The 22,528-nt window shown below is 41.3% G+C and overlaps 1 protein-coding gene across 7 annotated transcripts in view; it reads right to left on the reverse strand.

Moving 5' to 3' along the window:
* Nucleotides 1-20,927, reverse strand: part of FGGY (FGGY carbohydrate kinase domain containing) — a 559,614-nt gene extending 538,687 nt beyond the window's left edge. For 4 of the 7 annotated variants that reach the window (XM_044002604.1, XM_044002605.1, XM_044002610.1 and 1 more), the window contains exon 1: nucleotides 5,875-6,031. The gene's annotated coding sequence lies outside the window, so the exon portion shown is untranslated. Of the gene's footprint in view, nucleotides 1-5,874; nucleotides 6,032-20,831 lie in introns of those variants that run through there. The other 3 variants (XM_044002603.1, XM_044002606.1, XM_044002608.1) reach the window with 3 other exon arrangements.
* Between the last annotated feature and the right edge of the window lie 1,601 nt (nucleotides 20,928-22,528).

Here is a 22,528-nt window from a genome sequence, read left to right on the forward strand (position 1 = left end):
AAAACAAACAACTCAGAATATGGGAGCACAATACTCCTAGAATTAACATTGTATAATAAAATCAAAACCATCTTGCAATGTTTCAAAATTAGATAGACAAATGAATAGAAGAAAATACAAATGGAACAATAAAAGACAGTGAAATTCAAACTAAGGAAATCTAAATGAATATGAACTTAATATCAATAAGAGTATTATAAAATATAAACTTGATCACATGACTATAAAAAGCTTTTACAAATATTCTCCTTGTTTTAGAAACTAGGTATAAGACACAATCTCAAAAGCATGAAAATCTCTATGAAAATAAACCCATACCATTAATTTCAAAATGTATATGTAATAGCATAGAAATCCTATGTAACCTCTGAACTGATACTATCAATAATCTGAGTGAATTTAGAACACTTTTGATTCCGATATCTAAAATCCCCAATACTCATATCAATACCTTGCTGCTTACTTCTACATTTCTGTAAAATATATACCCTTCCATGGCAAAAGAAGCGGAGTCTTGAACTATGGGATTGTCATTCTTATTCAGCTTAAGTTTTTCTTCTTTAACCCCTCTATATTGTCTGTCAGTCTTTTCACCATACAAATGCTTTATAAGATTACTAATTAAAGACAAAAGCAGGTTAGCAAAATTATGAACAAAACAAGCATATCTGGAATTTAAAGAGTTTTCTAAGATTGTCTCAAAAGCACAGCCAGGCCGGGGAAGGGCTGAGCCTGAAGCTGCAAATGCAGGTAGAAAAAGTTGAGCATGCGCACCAGATCTCTGGACTTCCCAGGCAGGGGAAGCAATGGGCTTGGCCATAGGAGGAGTAGAGGGTGGGGTCTGGAGAGGAGGGGAGGGACCAGCACAATTTGAATCAGGCTTGATTTTGAACTCAGGCCTGGATTCCTCTTCCCCCACTTTGCCTCCAGGCGCTAGGAGATTAAAAGCTACTAGAGGGTGGGTCATTGCCTCCAGGCATGCAAAATTAAAGCCACAATTACTGTTAGAACTGGGAAAAGCTGCAGGAATCTCTTCAGGTTTCTCTGAAAAAGCATGGTTGGGAGAGGGGGAGATATTTCTTTGTGGGAGTACATTGCTGGCTCTTTTAACAAAAATAAAAAGAAAAATAGAAAATCCACAAAAACAAAGCATTAACATGATCTTATCTCCCATTTGTCTGGTTAAACAGACTAAAATCAAAAATAGGATAATTAGGGAGTTTAAAAGGTCCATTCGAAAAAATTTAAAGGAAAACACAGCCAGTACACCAGTACTTAGCAGTTAAAGGGAGAGGGAGGGGAAATTTCTTACCCAACCAGAAGATCAGAAGACTGAAGTTTAGCTTTCCTCTTCGTGGTCAGCCAGCTGTTAAGGGCTAAAATTCTAGCTAAACTGTCTAAAATATCTAATGAGTGGTCGCCAATAAATTATAAGCTTTAGCAAGAGTTAGACTTTTAAGCACTTATTAAGGAGAATAAGAGTTTGGTAAAGAGAGAGAAAAAGGCCTAGATTCCTATCTATTAAAGGGAGAGCACATTTCTAGCTCCCTTCTCCGCCAGCGTCCAAAGGAAAGAGCGCGAGACTCAGCGCCAGTCTCTTCCTTCCTCCTCCCACTAGCTCGCGTCACTTCCTGACTCCTGGTCTTGCCCTCAAAGACCTTCCCTTCATGGGCAGAACTCTTCTACAGTAAGTATCCAGCAGGTGGCGTTATTCCAATCGTTACAAGTCAAATATTTTACATTGAAAATAACTCAGCAACAATCAAACCAATGTGATAAACACTAGAAGGCATAGTAGATAGAACAGTGAAGTTGGGGGTCAAGGATCCTTTGTTCAAATTTAGCTACAGACACTTAGTAGCTGTGTGACCCTTTTATTTGTCTGTCTATCTATCTATTTATTTAACTTTTACTTTTCTCGATTTCCTCATCTATAAAATGCAGATAATAATAGCACCAACCTTGCAGGGTTGTTGTGAGGGTTAAATGAGATAATAATTGTAAAGTGCTTAACACAGTGGCTGGCACATAGTAGGTGCTGTATAAATATTAGCAATTATTAGGGACACCTAGCTTTGAGTCCTGCCTCTGGGAACCTGAGGAAGTCACTTTACTGCACTGAACCTCAGCTTCCGCATTTGTAAAATTTCACAGGGTAATCAGATCAACTGAGGTAACATATGAAAGGCCTTGCAACTCTTAAAGCATCTATAAATCCCAGTGGTTGTTGTTTTTAATTATTCTTATTTTCTTTCTCTAGTCATAGCATTGGAACTTGCTGCCTGCTCAGCTAAGGCTTGGCATGTGGTGGGCACTTAATAAAAGCCTGTTACATGGCTGGTTTTCTTTCTCAGGAGAAGTTTGGGGTCATTAAAGGCATTTAGCAATTTCCCCAAGGCATCCCAGCTCATTGCCTGCCTCCTGTTCAACTCTACATTGTCCATTTGGACTGTCCACCCCAGATGGACAAAACAAGGAAAAGCTGAATGGTATTTAAGCCCAAGGGGGCATCTTTAAAAGACTGTGGCTAACAAACCAGGGCAAACTCATCTTCACTTGAAAAATAACAGTTTAAAGATCACATTCTATTGATGGGAGGAGCGTCTTTGCCGAGGAAAGTCACCTCATTTTCACTAGTTTTCCCATAAATTTCATCTGTTTTCTAACACACATGATTTAAAGCTACTGATCCCATACTCTCACTATGGCACCTGCCTTCTGGGCTGTTACTGTTACTGGCTGCTACTAAAGACACCTGAACACTCTCTCCATCAGGGCATACAAGGAAACCTTTGGAAAGCTGGTTCAGGTCACAAATAGAGCCTTAAGTGCCAGCAAACTGGGAAAGAACCCAGAAAGAGGACAGTGAGAAAGAAAGGCCTGGGGACCTGACACACAGTGTTTTCTTCCTTCCAGAGCATTCTAGAGGTGCAGGGATTATGGGAAGTAGTGCATTTGAAATTTCCTTGGTATCACAAAACTGCCCTACTTCTCTCTCTCTCTCTCTCTCTCTCTCTCTCTCTCTCTCTCTCTCTCTCTCTCTCAGTATAAAAAGGATGCTATATACATGTGTGTGTGTATATATGTATATATGTATATATATATATGTGTATATCTCTGTGTGTCTGTGTATGTATATCTATGTATGTGTATGTACGCATATGTATATATGTATGTGTATGTATATATCTGTGTTTCTGTCCATCTGTTTCTTTGTCTCTGTCTCTGTTTTTCTCTGTCTCTGTTTTTCTCTGTCTCTTTGTCTCTGTCTCTCCTTCTCTCTCTCTCTCCCTGTATAAATATACGTGTGTGTGTATTTCTGTGTTTGTGTCCCTATGTGTCTTTGTCTCTGTCTCTCTGTCTCTTTTTCTCTGTGTCTCTCAGTATCTCTTGCCAGATAAATGCAAAGTTGGTAGAAGCTTCTGCCAGTCTTTATCCTCTAGATGTGCTGTTCAAAGCAAAGTGCACCAAGGATAGTCAGAAAATCCCCCAAGTCACATTAGAGTACTGCTGTGGCCCTCGTGCCAGACTATTGCCTATGACTTGAGTGATCTTGGAAGCCAGACATCAAAAAAGAGAAGTTTTCCCATATAAATTTGCACAAGGGAGTGATAAGAGAAGGTTGGGAACATCAGCCAGTAGAGACAAGACAGCTGCCTGTGAGACAGAGCAAAGATGGCTTGGTTAAACTCATTGCCTCAACAATGACTCCTTTTTTCTCATTTTAGCTTTAACTCTCACCAAAGTGATTTTTTTTTTCCTTTTCTGAGACAACAATCCTGATTTCAGGTTCTTTCTGTTTCTCCCTGGCCAAACCTATCACCACTTCCGACTCTTACTTTCCATCAACTCCTTTGATTTTCATACATGCTATGGAATGAAGACAAACTTGATGTCTTTGCTAAGACCACCTGCCATATGTAGGCAGCCCATAGCCAATGTGAGCCTAGTGGGGGCTACAATAACATAGCATATGGTGCACATGGGTGTGATAAACGTTTTGAAGATCTCGAATACATACAGAGACATTTATTTTCACCATTCTTAGCAGACATTTCCCTCTCTAGTAGGGTAATAGTTTTTAAGTGCCCAGTATCTCTTATTTTCTAAAGGCATCACAAAAGAAGACATTTGAGTACTTATTATGTGTGCCAAGTCCTGTGCTGAGAGCAGGGGATAAAAACACAATACACAAGACAGTCCCTGCTCTTGAGGGGCTTGTATTCTAAGAAGGGGAGACAACACATCTCTGGGAGTGAAGGTCTCAGAGGGTTTGGTTGGGCCTCAGAAGCCACAAGAATGATGAGTGGAACCATAAGGAAGTACATGTAATGGCTACATCAGCTCTAACTCAAGTTCCATTTCTCTGAGTGATGCTTCTTAACTAAATCTTTGGTGTGTCACATAATAGAAACGATTCCTAAGTGAAGCAAGGAAAAAATGAAACAGCTGATCTCGATTTCTCCACACCTAAAACCCGTAAGCAAAGGTGTACTGGCCCCTGAGGCTGCTCAAGGAGCTGGCTCCCTGAAGCCCTGATTCCTGCATAAACAATGCCAGGTCCTGGGCGGCTCTGTGGCCATGGTCCACTTAAGAATCCATGAGTGTCATGTCAGCTAACTCCAGAGGAGAGCCCCTTGTCTCCAAGCTTGAAGGACCAAGCTCTGGTACAGTAAAGTCTGGCCCACAAGGCCGCCAAGACAACCTGCAAGTCTGCAGAACTCACAGACATTTAAAAAAAGAAGAAGACAGCTCCCAAATGGGAGACATCACACTCTCTTGTCTCTTACCAACTTAAACTTGGGAAATGAAAGCCACAACCTTCCTGATATCTCCCTCCCTCCGCCCTGTTCTTCACTGGGGGTGAAAGGCTGTGTCCTTGCTTCCCTTCAACATTGAAGCAACTGTGAAACTTCTGTGGGAAACTAAAGAGGGCAGTGAATCACAGAGGAGAGGAGGGAACAGGGGCATGGGATGTGTGTGCATTGAGCAGGGCAGGCAGGCCGACGGGCAGTCAGCAAGCATTTATTATGCACCAGGCTCTCTGTTAGACCCTGGGAAGACAAGAAGGCCAAAAAATTCTTGTCCTCAAGGACATGCAACTCAATGGGGAGAGGCAAACAATTGTGAACAAACAAGAGATATACAGGATAAAGTGGAAGTGAATAGGAGAAGGAAGAAGGCATTGGCTTTTCATGGAGATCACAAGAGGCTTCTTACAGAGGTGGGATTTCAGCTGAGACCTGAAGGAAGCCAGGGGAAATGGAAGGGAGCAAAGAAAAATAGGTGGGGGAGGGAGGGCGAGTGAGAGAATCTAAACTCCATCTTACCTGAGCGCCCTCCAGCCCCACCCTCACCCCCACGGGGGCCTGCCAACTTTCTTGGCTTGACTTCTTAAAAGAATCCACAACCAAACATGTCTCCTCTTCTTGCCCCCAGAAGGAAGAGGGCTGTTTTTTGAACCTCGATGAGGATCAAAGGGCTGCTGTGTATGATTGATAATATTAAATAATAGTCTGCATAAATATTATTAGAAATGCACCAACAGGAAACTGCAGACTTCTCGTCTGGTTCGTCAGCAAACAGGCTAGCTGTGGGCAGGCAGAAAGAGGACGGGTGAAGGGAGGGAGGGAGGAAGGGGGGAAGGGGGACAGAGGAATGAAGGAAAGAAGGAAGGAAGGAAGGAAGGAGAGAAGGAGAGAAATGAAAGGAAGGAGGCCTGGTAGATAAAGATATCATAGTAATACAAGGAAAGAAACAAACCTCATTCTGAAAATGGGGTGTTGGGAGGTTGGGATTTAAAAAAAAAAGAATGATTGAATAGCAGGGGATTGGCTGACTAAGGCCACACTTTTCCAGCCGGGATCAGCTTACCTTCCTCTTCCTTCCTGACTCTTAAATACTTGTCCTCTCAAATGTCCACGGTGGAGAAGGCTTTTAAGTCTGGGGGTCACCAGTTGGCCGGCTCTGGATCTTTCTCTGATCTGAGACTGATCTGGTTGTTCTGTCTGTGGAAACAGTGGGTACTGACAAGGACTGGCCCATATTCATCTAAACTTTAACCTTTGGAACTCCATGGACTGCCCATTCAAAGTACACATGGAGGAAGTCTGCTCAGCCTTGGAATGGATAGCCAAGGACTGAACAACAAGGATGGAAAGTGGAGGAGGAATCTTAGTGTCAGGAGAAAAACTGGCTGATGATGACGAGAGGTGACACAAAGTGGAATAAATAAAACAGGGCCCTGGGAGAGTACTTTGATCCCCAATGAGGGGCTTCAAGCAGAGGCTGAATGACCACTGGGTCTAAAGGCAAGAGTGGGACTCATTTTTCAGGTATGGGTGGGACTACATGACCTCTAGGATACCTTCTCACTGCAAGTGTAGTCAAGGAAACCTGAGTTCAAATCCAACCTCAGACACTAGCTCTGTGACCCTTAACCCCTGTATGCCTCAGTTTCCTAAAATGGAGATAACAGCACCTACCTCACAGGGCTATTGTGAGCATAAAATGAGATATCTGTACAGCCCTTTGCACATAATAGGTACTTAATTAATGCCAGATACTATTGTTGTCATTATTATTAGTGGGGAAAGAATGCTGGGTGAGAAGTTAGGAGACCTGAAGATATAGGAAGAGAAGGAGTCTAAGAAGCTGGGGTGAAAAGACACCCATCCCAAGGGCTACCTTCCATTTGAATCCTTTCCTGATCTCCAGTCTCTCCCCCTGCCCCGAGATAGATGCCTGTGCCCTCCCTCCCTAAACAAACTTGTAACTACTTTGGATTTATATTTAGGCACATGGTGACTCTCCCAATGACATGTAAGCTCTTTGAGGGCTAGGACTTTGGGTCCCCAAGGCCTAGCTAAGCTCTGGTCTCATGGATGTCTGGAATCTAGGCTCACCATTCTTTCTACAACCTCACACAGAATCTCCAATACTCTTCAGAGTGTCCATTTCAACAGCACTGCACAGAGGCTCAGGGAGATGTGACATTAAGGAAGAGCTGACTATGCCCAAATATAACCAAGCTGCCTTGTACGAGGGCAATGCCCAGGGAGTGCCAGAAGAGCTGGTCCTAGTCCCACTTTTCATATGGATTGTCACCCTGCAGGCCTGGACAAGTCGCTTTATGTTACTAGGTCACACCTTGGACTCTTCACTTTTAGCATGAAGGGATTGAACCATAAGAGTGCTGTGTTCATTTGGGAGGCACCAAACTGACCATCCCCAGAAGAAGATAAGGAGGATGGCAGGGGAACTGGAGAGCACAAAAGGAAGAGGGACCATTAAAGGAACTGGTGAAGCTTACTTAGCCAATACAAAAGGATTTGGGAGTGGGAGGCTGTGGCCATAACAGCTGTTTTGATCGGTTGGAGCAGCTACTAGGAAGAAGAGGGATTCTGTTTGTTTGGTTTTTGTCCTTCTGGGCCCCAAAGAGTAGAAATAGGAAATATGGATGAAAGTTATTCCAAATGTAGTTGGAAGCAGAGTCAGAATTCAAACACAGATCTTCTGGCTTTAAAATGACTGCCAACATGATATACAGCTTTCTAGGGTGTTAAATGGCAGAGAAGGTGCTAATCTATGTTGGCAAGGGGACTTTCCTCATCTGGGAGTTCTTTCAGTAAAATCATGGAGGATTCCTTTCCTGGATGGGTTAGACTAGAGAGTCACTAAGGTCCCTTCCAATGCCCAAATAAGGTGAGTCTGATTCTGTGATCCCTCAAGCATGCCATGAATATTAGGTAATTTGCCTACCCTTTTCTTCTACATTTTTACTTGATATAAGAACATCCTAATATTTACAGCTGTCAAGAAAATGAAATGAGCTCCACTGAATATTTCATCATGGGAGATATTAAAGTAGGGATTGGATGATTCCTTTTTGTAGAAAAGGGTTGCAAGGCCGCTAGGTGGTGCAGTGGATAAAGCACCGGCCCTGGATTCAGGAGGACCTGAGTTCAAAGCTGGCCTCAGACACTTGACACTTACTTAGCTGTGTGACCTTGGGCAAGTCACTTAACCCTCATTGCAAAGAAGAAGAAGAAGAAGAAGAAGAAGAAGAAGAAGAAGAAGAAGAAGAAGAAGAAGGAGGAGGAGGAGGAGGAGGAGGAGGAGGAGGAGGAGGAGGAGGAGGAGGAGGAGGAGGAGGAGGAGGAGGAGGAGGAGGAGGAGGAGGAGGAGGAGGAGGAGGAAAAAAAAAAGGGTTGCTATCCAGATAGGGGTGGGACAAGCCCACCTCTAAAAGTTCATTTGAATTTGGGATTCACAGATGGAAACAGACTAGACACAGCCAGATCATTCTAAATATCAAGGGGACATCAGGTCTAGCCCCCTGTCTCTATGCCTATTCAGAGCTGTCCACTCCTTTCCTCAGGCCACATTGAAAGTTTTTGGGAAACTCACATTTAGACCTTCCTTCTTCACTGGATGCTCTGGTTTAGGTGTAGTAAAGACTGGTTCGTTAGCTCTTCACCTCATTCTCTTTCCTTTTGATATTCAATTTAGATTCATTCTTGATTAAAAGGGATTTGGGCTCAAAGATCATCAAACAACTATTGATTCAGCTTTGACAGGGCCTGGAGATAGCCAGGATTCAGAGGAGCTTTTCTGATTATGATGATCTACAAGTCCAATGTTAACAAGCAGCTAATTAGGCCCTCTGTTCCTCTGACTCTTTACTGGGCATACCAGGTCCTACAACATCTGGAGGGCGGAGGGCAAAACAGCTGGAGGGTACAGCAGGTCAGAGAGGAGGAAGCAGCATTTGGAGAGGCAAGTCTTGTCACTCTCCCTTACCCATGTCATGCTCAAAGCAGAGAGAACTGGATTTAAAGCAAGAAGGGCTGGGGTTGATGTCTGCCTCTACTTCTCAGTATGTACCTAGCCTTGGCCTGTTTGTCCCTCAGCCTTGCTGATACTCAGTTTTCTCACAAGTAGCTCAAGGCAGAGGGGAGAGGGCCCTGGACTGCTTTCAATCTTGTATGTTGACCAGCTGGACGAGCCTGAGACAAATCACTGCATCTCTTGGATTCTCTGTTTCCTCATCTGGATAATGGGTACATTAGATTCTGCAGTCTCTAAGGTCCTTTTCAGTTCCAAATCTATGAGCTAGGAGATGTAAAATGAATATATCTATGAGTTCTCTTAAGGCTCTACAGAAGGGGTTGGTTCTTAACTAAAGATCTGTGACCTTTTTTTCTTTTAATACATTGATGGCTATATTTCAATATAATTGATGTCCTTTGTAATTCTCTGTATTTGATTTTATTTTTTGTTTAAAAACATGATTCTGAGAAGGAGGTCATAGACCTCAAAGGGGTCCGACGCACCAAAAAGGTTTAAAACTTCTATTCTAAGTCTATGATATGTGAGTGCTCCATCTGGGCACATGCTGTCTCCCAGTCTCCCCTATTCTCCCATTCCTGGCACTGACACCTCCAGCATCCATGCTCAAGACCCACTTCTCCTACCCACCCCTCAAGACCAGCTCAAATCTAAATTTTAGAAGAGATATTGACATATTAGAGCATGGTCAGTGGAATGAACTCAGATAGTGAAGAGATTGGAACCCCAAAGAACCAAGGATTGACAAAGCCTGGAGAAGAGAAGACTGAAGGGAAACACGAAACTTGTTTCTAAGTCTTTGAAATAATTGTCCTACCCAGGATGAACCAGACTTATTCCACTTGGCCATAGCAGGAAGAACCTGGAACAATGGGCAAAATTTGCAAAGAGGAGGGTTTAGGAATGTGTGCGGGAAATCCTAACAATTAGAGCCAGACCAAAGTGGAATGTGCTGTTGGAAGAGGCGGTGGGTCCTACATCACTAGAGGCCTTCAATCAAAGACTGGGTGCATGACCCCATTGCCCGGGAAGGTGTAAAGGAAATTCTTATTAAGCCACGGGTTACTAGACAGCCTTGGAGATCCAACCTCTTCCAACTCTGAGGTTCTGAATAACTTTTTATGAAGTGTTGCCTCCTCTATGAGCCGCCTTTAGCAAGAGGTTGGAGAAGGAAATAGGAAGTGAAAATGGCCAACCACTCCAGGATCTTTACTAAGAAAACCCCAAAGGCTACCCTCTCCTCCAAGATGGAACAGCTAAGACTAGAACTCAGGTCACCTAACTCCCAAGCCATTGTTCTTTGCACCATGCCAAGTCATCCCATCATAACCTCCTACTTCCACAGAAAGGGAAATATTAGACCACAGGGAGTCCACTGGTAACAGTCAAGAATAGAACTCAGGTCATCTTCCTCCCAGTCCTTGTTCCTACCAAGAGGCCAGAGAATAAGCACTTTAAAGTGGGTTTGGTTTTGCTTTCTGAACTGGACTCATCCTTAAAAGACAAGTACATTTCTTTGGTCTGAATGTTTCAAAGAAAATTGTCCTTGGAATCTCTTTTCTTTTTAGAGCATGATGCCCCTCTCCACTGAAGGCAAAGAAATAGCCAGACACCTATAAAATCCATGTCACTCAGTTTACCTTTGTTGTTGCTGGTTGGGTGAAGGTATCCTGAGATTTCATCATTACAGGGGATGGTAATACATAGAGAGAACTTTGTAAACTCCCCCCATGAAGGTCTGTACCTGCCCTGTGACTTTAAGTCCCAGAGGGTTGCCTGGGATACTAAGAGGTTAAATGATTTGCCCAGGGTCACACGGTCAACCCGCATTAGAGACGAGACTTAAAGCCAGTTCTTCCTGATTCCAAACCCAGCTCTTTACCCATTATGCCACAGTACCTCTCATGACTTGCTTTAAAAGAGAACAAAAAAACTCAGAATCAAACTCATTTTTCTCTCTTTTTCTCTTTCCAATAATAAAAGCTAACAGAATCACTGTCTTCCTGGAAGCTGCACACCATTTCCTATCTATGCCTTTAAGCTGACATTTATAATATACCATTTGCAAGTTTTTACTTAATTTGAATGCTTTTAAGCTACACTAGAAGTGTCTTGAGAGTATGGATCATGTCTCTGAATGGATGTACAAGATCAATTCATCAATATGCATTTATTAAGTACCTACTATGTGCTAGACATTGTGCTAAGTGGTAAAAGAAATGAGGAGGAGGAGAAGAACAAGAACAAGAAGAATAAGAAAGAAAAGGAGACAGAATACTAGGAGGAAGAGGAATAGGAAGAGGAGGAGGAGAAAGAGGAAGAGCAAGAGCAAGAGGAAGGGAAAGGGAAAAGGAAAGAGAGAAAAAGAGAAAGAGAGGAAGAAGAAGAGAAAGAGAAAGTGAAGGAGGAGGAAGAGGAACAGGAAGAGGAGAAGAAACTTTAATATAGTGCCTATTGTGTGCCAGGCATTGTGTTAAGTGCTTTATAATCATTATCTCCTTTGATCCTCTAAATTATCCTGGGAGATAGGTCCTATTTATCTCCACTTTACAGATAAGAAAACTGAAGCAAACAGAAGTTAAATGACATGTCAGTATCACACAGCTATTTTATTTCTGAGGCTGGATTTGAACTCTGGTCTTCCAGACTTCAGGATGGATACTCTTTGAATATTCTGACTTGAGCCAAGATGGTGGAATATCAGGAAGCAGTATAGGCCAACTCTCTTACAAACTTCTCCAAACACATCTGAAAAACTTATCAGACCAAATCCTAATGGGGAAATCCAAGAAAAAAAAGTCACAGTGAATCATTTTTCCAGACCAAGTTTGCATAAGGAGACAGAAGGAAAGGTCCATGACACTCAGGATGAGGCCTGACCAGGAGCACATCATATAAAACACTCCAACACAGGAAGAAATTACATGCTACAGCAAGAGGAAGTACTAGGCCCAGACTGGGCACGTTGATAAGATCACTTGCCAACTAGAAAAACCACATTACTCACTACCCATTTCGAAGTCACAGATCCAGGATGGACTGAGAACCAAAAAGTATATCCAGATTAAGGAGATCACACACAGGACACAGAAAAAGGAGGAAGTTCAGAAGCAAGTAACAACTTGCTGTGGTTCAGATCCCAGAAACAGAGACGGGGCTCAGTTAGAGGTTCTAACCTAACCTGAAGAGGGAAGAGGAATGACTTGGGGAGGAATCTCAAACCAAAGGGGAGCCTCTAGTTGTCATTCTGGACCATCAGATCCTCCCAGCTAACAGTGATTGAGTCCAATAGCATTCTATTGTTTCCTAGATCCAGCTCAGGAACTTGCACAACTCAGAACAGAGGACAGCAATCAGATTTTGTCTTTGATCAGATCACTTTGGGAACACTTAAAGCTTGCAAGTCCTCAGCCTGAGTTGTATCTCAGATCCTAGAAGAATACAACACTCAACATTCCATGGAAGCAGAAAAAACAAATACAACCTTCCTTCCAAAAGAGTTCAGAAACATGCTCTTACATCAAATCTGAGGTCAGGAAGGAGGTTGGAAAAATACGTAAACAGGGGCAGCTAGGTCACACAGTCAATAAAGCACAGGCCCTGGATTCAGGGGGATCTGAGTTCAAATCCAGCCTCAGACACTTGACACTTACTAGCTCTGTTACCTTGGGCAAGTTACTTAACCCTCATTGCCCCTCAAAATAAATAAATAAACAAATAAATATCTGGGGGAAGCTAGGTAGCACAGTGGATAAAGCACCAGCCCTGGATTCAGGAGTACCTGAGTTCAAATCTGGCCTCAGACACTTGACACTTACTAGCTGTGTGACCCTGGGCAAGTCACTTAACCCCCATTGCCCCGGCCAAAAAAAAAAATATACATAAACAAAGGGGGGAAAAGAATCCCACTCTAAAAAGCTATTACCATTATAGGGAAACTCAAGACACAAACCCAGAACTCTAGATATAAACCCAGGAGATTAACTCCAAAACATCTATAAGCAAAGTCTCAAAGAAAAACATGTCTGGGGCACAAATTCAGCTTTGAATTATGAAAAGAGATAAAACAAAAAGTTAAAATTTGTTGCTTTTTTGTAAGTGAAATGAGACCTTTGGTGGGAGACGGAAAAGAATTTAAAGATATGGAAGAAATTATTAAAAAGAGAATTAATTGGCACAGGAAGTACAAAACCTTGTCCCAAGAATAAACTCCCTGAAAATTAGAATGGATCAAATGGAAGTCAATGACCCCATGAAACAATAAGGAATATTAGAACAAAATCAATAGTTTGAAGAATGATAGAAAAAATTAAGGTATTACAATGGAGAGCAATTTGGGATCATGCATACCCTTTGACCCAGCAACACCACTACTAGGCCTATATCCCAAAGAAATCATAAAAAAGGGAAAAGGACCCACATGTACAAAAATATTTGTAGCTGTTCTTTTTGTGGTAGCAAAGAATTGGAAATTGAAGGGATTTCCATCAATTGGGGAATGGCTAAACAAGTTGTGGTATATGAATGTAATGGAATACTACTGTTCTGTAAAAATAATAAGCAGATGAATTTCAGAAAAACAAGGAAAGACTGATGAATTGATGCTAAGTGAAATGAGCAGAACCAAGAGAACACTGGACACAGTATCAACAATATTGTGTGATGATCAATTGTGATAGACTTAACTCTTCCCAAAAATACAATGATCCAAGACAATGCCAAAAGATTTATGGTGGAAAATGCTCTGCAAATTCAGAAAAAGAACTATGGATTCTGAATGCAGCTTGAAGCATATGATTTTCACTTTTATTGTTGTTGGTTTTGTTTTTGTTGTTGCTGCTTATTCTTTCTTGCATTTTTCCCCTTTTGTTCTGATTCTTCTCTTACAACATAACTAATGTGGAAATATGTCTAAAAATTTTAATGTATTTCATAGCAAAAACAAGTGAACTGGAAAATCGATCAAAGATTTAAAAAAAAATAAGAATTATTGCACTACCTGTATACCATTATCAAAAAGGAACTTAAAGATCATATTTCAAGAAAATTGGCCAGTCACCTCCTGAAGAAAATCCTCAAAAAGGCCCAGGGACAGTATATTTAAAATCCAGAGCTTCCAAATAAAACTGAAAAATACTATACATAGCCAGAAAGAAAGAATTCAAGTACTGAGGGATCACAGTCAACATCACACAGGATTTAGCAGCCACAACTATAATGAAGCAGAAAGTTTGGAAGGTGATATTCAAGAAATCAAAGAATATTTTATGACATCTAAGAATAATTTAACAAAAAATAAAATAAAATCCCATGGGGGAAATAGAATTTCACTGAAATAAAGGGCTTACAGACATTCCTAATTAAAAGACCAGAGCTACAGAGAAACTTTGAAGTTTAAACATTTTCTAAATGTACAGCACTTCTAAGGAACTAAGGGAAAAGAAGGCTAGGGAGAATTATCTGTCATCTATATATACAAGGAGAGGGTAAGTGGAGTAGCTAATACTTAAATATCTCTGAGCTGGTCAATGGAAGGAAAATTTACACAGTTGAGTATAGAAATGTATTTCACTCAAAAGGAAAATAGAAGAGAAAGGGGAGAAGAAAGAATGAAGAATGAGAAGGAAGGTAAATTAAGGGAGGAATTATTCCTAAGCAAACAAACTAAGAATGTCCAAAAATATGTATAGCTTTTTTTGAGGCATGGCAAAAATCAGAATCTGGAAAGTGTTCATAAATTGGAAAATGACTGAACAAGTTTTAATATACAAATATAATAGAATACTATTGTGCTATAAAAAATGTTGATGGTTTCAGAAAAACCTTGGAAGATTTGTATGAACTGATGCAGAGTAAAGTGAATAGATCGAGGAGAACAAGTTATACAAAAATATAATATGATAAATAGAAATTAGGAACTCTGGTCAGCATAATGACTATCCACAGTTCCAGAGGACTAATGATGAAACATTCTACTCACCTGCAGACAGAGAAGTGAAGAACGTAGAGTATAGATAGAATAAGACATATTTTTTTTTTGGATATGACCAATGCAGAAATTTGTTTTGATTAACTATACATGTTTACAACTGGGATTTTGTTTTTCTTTTGGTGGCAATGGAGAATAGGGAGTAAATTTTTTCTTATAGAAACAAAAAATGTGTATATATATATGTATGTGCATATATATATGCACATACATATTTAATATACATATAAATTTGGGTACATAGTAAATATCTATTATGTAACATATATGTATCTATGTGTGTGTGTGTGTGTGTGTGTGTGTGTGTGTGTATATATATATATATATATATATATGTTTGTTTTTAAGCATTCTGAGAAAGGGTCTATAAGCTTCACCAGAGTGCCAAGAAGAGCCAGTGCATAAACAAAGTTTAAGAATATCTTCCCTAAAGGAACAATATTACATGTAATTAGCATTCTGGATGAAATCCATACCTCTTAGCTCTTACCAAGAAAGCCACTCCAATGGAAACAACACACAAACAAACCCACTAGCCATAATTACTTCTGACAAGCTCAGGCCAGTTCTAGGTAGGACAACAAGATCAATTTTTCATGAGAGATTGTGAAACTCCTTCCTTTGAAACAATCCCCACCCAGGGGCCAGCCTGTTTCTTTGGCCCATTCCAATGTTGACCCCACTTGTTCAGTCTTGAATTGTAATTTCAGGGCTAAAGGTGACAGGACTAAGGAATGAGGCCTCAAGGATAAAACATATTACCGGAGAGCTTGCCATTCCTGAAACAAGGCCTTGTCACAATTCTTTGGGGCTGAACACAGATACAGATAGAACTTATTAAAGGGAGGTAAGGGCATAGATCACAGCCTTAATATCCAGCCATTTAAAATTTGCAGAGAGCAACCCTAACCTTTGCTAAGGACCTAATCCTGTGTCTCATCCTGGCTTGCAGCTGACTCTGGGTTTTGGTGGAGTCTATGCCAGGGAACACCAATTCTGACAGGCTTTATCATCTAGAAGGAAAAGTGTTGAGTCCCTGACTAATGGTAAATCCTGGGTAAAACATTGGAGGACCATCCTGGCTAAGCAAAGAGAGGCTTTTCACCTTAGGATCCCATAACTTGAGCTCGAAGGGACCTGAAAAGTTAACTTGTCCAATCCTTTAATTTACAGACAAGGAAACCAAGGCCCAGAAAAGTTAAGGAAAAGGACCACAGATTTAGAACAGGAAGAAAATTTGGCATCATCTAGCCTGCTCATTTGACAAAGGAGAAAGTGAGGATATTGGAGGCTAAATGACTTACTCAAGGTGACGCAGGGAGTGAAAAAAACAAAACAAACACACAAGAACTGGGATATGAATCTGATCATATTCCTCCAAGTTCAATTTTATTTCCACTGCATCACCCAGTAATTAATAGAACTCTTGACAAAGGCAAAGAAGGAGGTATGATAAATGTCAGTCAAGAGAGCATCCACTGCCATGGAACCACAGGTATTCTGAATTATGAGACATCAAAAATCAACCTGTCAGAGATGATAAATGGACTTCATCCATGTCATGACCAATAAGGAGCTTTCTAGTTGACCTCCCTTCCTCAAGTCTCTCCCCATTATTTTCCATCCTTTAATCAGCTATCAGAAATATAATCAATGATCAGAACAATATGAAAGAGTCCTCAAGATCACTAATAATAAGAAAAGCATGAATCAAAAGTTTTACTGCACAAATTGGCAAAAATGAGAATAGTTAAGTGTTGCAAGGATTGTGTAAAAAGTGGCACAATCATACATCCTTGGTGGATTTATGATTTGGCCCAAGCATTCTGGGAAGCAATTCAGAATTATGTTAAAGCTAAGAAAGTGACAAAAAATGTGCATGCTCTTTGGTCCAGACATCCCACTGTTAGGAAGATATTCCCAAAAGGTCCATTAATAAAAAAGAAGTTCCCATAGATACCAAACTATTTATAGTAGCACTTTTTATAATAAAAGCAAAAGAATTAACAACAAAATAGATGCCCATCGATTCGGAGATGCCTAAAGAATTGATATTATGTGAATATAATGGAATCATTATAGTGACATAAAAAACAATGAATATGATGAACACAGAGAAGCACCTGAAGAATCACCTGAACAGATATGAAGAGAAGTGAACAGAACCAGGAAAACCATGTACACGATGACTATGGCAATGTTCTTTCCATTTATCACAATTGAAATTGAATGTTTTGAAGATACAATGATCAAGCTTGGTCCCAGAGAAGTGAAATAGGAAGGCACCTTTTTTTTTTTTTTTTAAATAAAATTGGACTACAAGTGTGGCACACTCCATATGTCAGACTTTTGAAATGCTTTCATAGATTTTCCAGGATATTTTTTCCTTCTACTCTTTCTTTTAGGAGAATGACTCATTTGTTTCACCTTACTTGATTTCCCCACTTAGGGGAACTTTGAAGGAGGCTTCAGAACCAGGTCATTGTTTTAGGAAAGAAAGAGGCTGGTAGAGACTGTGAGAGAGTATCTTCATATTTAGAACATAAGAATGGCTACAATTGGAGCTAATCTCATTCATCATTTTTTTTTTTTTTTTTACTGAGAGAGGTACCAACAACCACTTTCTGAGAGGACATGATCACTTTCCATAATCCTTGTGATTAACTTCAGAAGGTCAGAGAAGTCCCCTCCCAACATTCCTAACTTCCTTTAATTACCAGGTATGGATTTAACAATTACCCAGGCACGTGTCTACTGTAAATCTCTCTGGAACCCTTTGATCCAACTATCCTGCAATTATCTTATGGTCACAGGCCATAAGAAAGTCTAAGATAGTCAAGAAAAATCCCATATAGAGGGAAAAAAAGAGTAGCATTCTTGTGGTAACAAAAAAAAATGTAAACAAGGTGTGAGGCCATCAATTGAGAAATATTTCAATAAAATGCAGTAAAAAGGAGGCAATGGAATATTGTTCTATAGTAAGGAACTATACTATATGTGATATGACATATACATGTAATATATGATTATATGTATGTATAGTGTTGCAACAAGAAAATGCTGGATATTACCCCCACCCTCCTCTCCATAAAGCCCTCCTCCCCCACCCTACAACAAATCAAATTCAGAATGTCTGAAATATCTTTTCTCTAAATACCTTTCTTTAGAATACCTTTCTCTAAAAACCCTCTCCTCTTCTGAATTTCACTACTTCTATCAAGGACACCATCAGCCTCCCAGTCACCTAAGCTCACAACCTTTTTGAGATCCTCCACTTTCCCAGAGACCAGCTTCCATTACTTAATCTTGTAGTCAGACCATCTAAGGTACCCTTTCCCCTAGTAACTTCATCCTTTTCTTTCTTGACTCATTCTTTCTTTCCACTGCAACAATACATTTACAATAACTGCACTCCTTATCCTTCGGTCTAAAAGTTCATCCACATTTATTTCTTGATCAGTATATGTAAAAATGAGGAAGGGAGCCCACAATGAGTGAAAGAAGTCACGTGTTAGAGACCATTTTTGTGGTTGTAAATTCAGAAAAAAATAATATTGCAACATCTACAAGGAGGGTAGGAAGGGGACGTAAAAAGGGTAAGGGAATAGTGGAGAAAGTGCTGACTCAGAGTCAGGAAACCTGGACTGGAATCCCGTCTCAGAAATTTACAAGGTATGGTAATAACAACAAACAATAACAAAGTAGCTCACATATAGTAGTTATTATGTGCCGGGCACTAAGTGCTTTACAACCACTATTTCCTTTGATCCTCACAGCAATGGAAGGTAGGTACTATTATTATCCCATTTTACAGATGAAGAAACTGAGGCAAACAGTACCTAAGTCACTTGCCCATTGCTTCACACGTAGGAATTATCTGAAGCTATATTTGAATTCAGGTCTTCCTGACTCCAGGCAGGCCCAGTGCTTTATCCACTAGGAAAGTCATTTACTTTCTCAAAGCTTCAATGTCCTCATCAGGAAATATGAAGATGTTAATACTCACATTACCTACTGCACAGGAGAGTTGTAAATGAACAAACTTTGCATGCTTTAAAGGGCTAAAGAAAGGTGAGTAATTATTATTACTCTTGGGTGTCTCCCAAATCCATGGATTCATTCATTTTTTAGAAACTGTGCTAGCTGCTAGGGAGAAAAAGGAAAAAAAAAATCAAACTTCCTGCCCTCAAGAATCTTCCTTTCTACTGGGTACACAGACACCCCAAACTGTAGAAAGAGTCCTGGTTAGAGATAAGGAGGACTTGATTTCAATTCCTACCCATGCCTGTTTGACTGACTGACTCAAGGTCCCCATGAGACCTTGGACACATTACTTTATCTCCCTCAGCCTCAGTTTCCCCCTCTGAAAAATGAAGGTGTTGAGCTAGATGACGTCTCAGGGTCCTTCTAGCTCTAGGTCTCTGAGTTTATGTATTAAAAAATACAAAATGTATCCCAAGGAAATATAAAGGTTCAAAAGGGAGGAAAAGGGGGCTCTAACAATTGGAGTAAGCTCCATGTAGGAGGTGACATTTAAGCTGAGACTTGACTAGGGCTAGAAACCCTAAAAGGTGGAGATTTAGGGTCCTGTGGTCATAGATTTAGAGCTGATAGGGACTTCAGAGGCCATCTCCAATCCAACCCCTTCATTTTATACAAGAGACCTGTGAGCTCTGGAGAAGGGAAACAGCTTTCCCAGGGTCTCACAGCTACCAAATGGCAGAACTAGGAATAGAACCCAGGACCAATGATTCACAGGCCAGGGCTCATTTCTGTAAACCCCGCGCTCTGAGGAGACAGATTTCTCCTTGGATGGTGATGGACACTCAGTCTGATTCAGTGAACATTTACTAAGCATAATTTACTATGTTCAGAGCTCAGGGTAAGGCACTGAAATGACAGTATCAGCCCATCTACCAAGAGCTTCCCTAATATCCTAGCTGTGGAAACAGAGGAAGGGAATCGTGTGCATACTAGGGTAAATATGGGACAGGAAGCTGCGATTAAAGGTGAGGGGCAATGGAAAGTCCAAGCAAAGTGATTCAGAAATCAGGAATCGTTGAGAAAGGAGGGAACGAGATAGGAGGAAGGAAGGAGGAGTCTGGAGAAAATGTATTTGCCCTGGAAGAGACCTTAGAGCTCATCTTGTTTGAGTGTAATTCTCTCCCATGGAAACTGACGGGGAAAACAATGCATTTGGAGTCAGTACCTGGGTTCAAGGCTTTGCCAGTGTGTGTCCGTGTGTGTCTGTGTGTGTGTGTCTGATTGACCTTGAGCAAGTCACTAGCCCTCTGGGCTTCAGCTTCCTCATTTTATTTTACAGATAGGGAAACTGAGCCACAAAGAGGTCACTGGGCTAGTTCTCTTTAATGACTGTCTGAGGCAGGAACCGAACCTCGCTTTTCCTGGCTTGAAGTCTAATGCCCTACCCGCTTGATCAGTGAATTGGGGAAAGAAGGTCAAGGAAGGAGGAGGAGAATGGGCCCAAAGAGAGGAGGAGGAGAAAGGAAGATTGAAGGTGAATTTGGGCCCAAAGGAGGAGAGAAGAAGGTGAATATGGAGAGAAAGAAGGGGGAAAAAGGAGAGAAGAGATGGAGGGGGCTGGGCAGGGCGAGGAGAGGAGGAGAGATGGAAAAGGGGAGGAAGAGAAAAAGAGGAAAGGAGGAGCAATCCAATGGGGGGAGGGGAGCGGGAGCAGGGCGCAGAGGGCAAAGAGTGGCCTTTCGATCCCTGCAGGTTCAGATCCATGTTTCTCCAGCCTCTGCAGAAACCAGCTCCCAGGGGACCTCAGGGCGGTGTGAACGCGTTCATGGGTGCACGTGTTCGTGTGTGCATTTGTGTGTGTGTGTGTGTGTGTGTGTGCGCGCATTCCGAGGGGACCCTACACACTGACAGGAAGATGGGCAAGGGCTGTGTGAGGCTCCAAAAGGGGCCCGATCCTCTCTCCCCCCCGCCGATCGCGTCCCCCTCCCCCGCGTTGTCACTCACTTACTTGCCCAGCCTACAAAGGCAGCGCCCCACCAAGTTTGCCTGACTTAGAGCTCTCCCCTCTGCTGGAGCTGCAGCAGCCGCTGCCCAACCCCCTCTGCCAGCCCAGGAAAGCACTTCCAGATTGGCCTTCTGAGCCTGCTCCTTGATTGGATGGCCACCTCCCCTCCTCCCTTCTTGCCTCTCCTCCTCTTCCTCCTCCTCCTCTTTTCTTCTCTCCTCCCTGGTAGTTCTTTCTGTCCCTGACAGCTCCCCTGCCTGGGGCCGCTTGGTTTCTATTTCTTAAGGAACCCAGTTACTTTAGGTTGAGCTGTTTGGAGCAGGCCTGCTGCTTTCCTGGCTCTCCAGACACTTTTCCAGGGCCTGGTCTCACTGCCTAGCCGGCCTCCCCTGGAAGGGCCAAGGGGGCAAAGCCGACCCCACTCCACTGAAATCTAAGGGAGAAGGAAACTTAAACAATTTCACAAAGCCAAGATTAAAACCAATATAGCATTATTAACATATTATTAAGTGTCTTTATTAATGTAAAGCATTTTATTTATTTAAAATAAGTATATTAAAGTATAAGAATGGAAGGAATGAACTGGGAACAATAAAGCTAACTTTTCAGATGTTTTGATATCCTCATATAGACAAGGAACAAATTAATGTCATTCTTTCTCCAAGGGATAAGTGGTCCATGGGAATGAAGAAATCCTCAAAAGAACCGCAAACTGTTGTCACCCACATGAAAGAATGCTCCACATCTAACTCATAGATTTGGAGACCACTAAGGAGCCTTAAAGTTGCATTTTGACTTAGAAAACCACGTATTAACATTATCTAAGTTCTATTGTATTTTTGTTTATTTTGTCAAATATTCTCCAATTACATTTTAAACTTGTTCAGGCCTTACTCAGGAGCATTGAAGGTCACAAGTCTGGGCTACGGATTGCTTGATATCTCTGTTCTAAATTACTAATAAATAATAAGAGATGTGCAAATGAAAACCACTCTGAGGTTTCATTTCTTATGCAACAAATTGCTAAAGATGATCAGAGGGGTGGCTAGGTGATACAGTGGATAAAGCACTGGCCCTGGAGTCAGGAGGACCTGAGTTCAAATCTGACCTCAGACACTTGACGCTTACTAGCTGTGTGACCCTGGGAAAGTCACTTAACCCCCATTGCCCCGCAAAAAAAAAAAAAAAAAAGATGATCAGAGACAGGAATATTCAATGACAGAGGGGCTGTGGAAAAGCAAGTACACCAATACAATTTTTGGTGGGTGTATGCATTAGTTCAGCCATTCTGGAAAGTAATTTGGAATCATGCAAAGTGGACTAAGTGCCCAAACTTTTTGATACAGATTCCATTGCTAAGCATTTACCCCTATGCAGGTCATTAGTCAAAAAAGAAAAGCCTCCATGAACACAAAAATCTTTATAACAACTCTTTTTGAGGGAGCAAAAATTGTAAATTAAGTTGCTGTTTATTCATTGATGGGTCATAATCCAAAGGGATAAAAGAAAGAGGGAATGGATTCATATGGACGTAAAAATGAAAGATATTAATGAAAAATGTAAAAAACCCACAAATCTAAGGGAAAGGGACAGATACAGTTGACAAGCTTCCACTCCACTCTCATCTTTTACCCCACAAAAAGTACCCATAAAAGCCTGAACAACAGAAAGTTTCTTACAAAATGATGATGTTGCAAGAC

The sequence above is a fragment of the Dromiciops gliroides genome, chromosome 4 (assembly GCF_019393635.1).
Source record: "Dromiciops gliroides isolate mDroGli1 chromosome 4, mDroGli1.pri, whole genome shotgun sequence".
Lineage (NCBI taxonomy): Eukaryota > Metazoa > Chordata > Mammalia > Microbiotheria > Microbiotheriidae > Dromiciops > Dromiciops gliroides.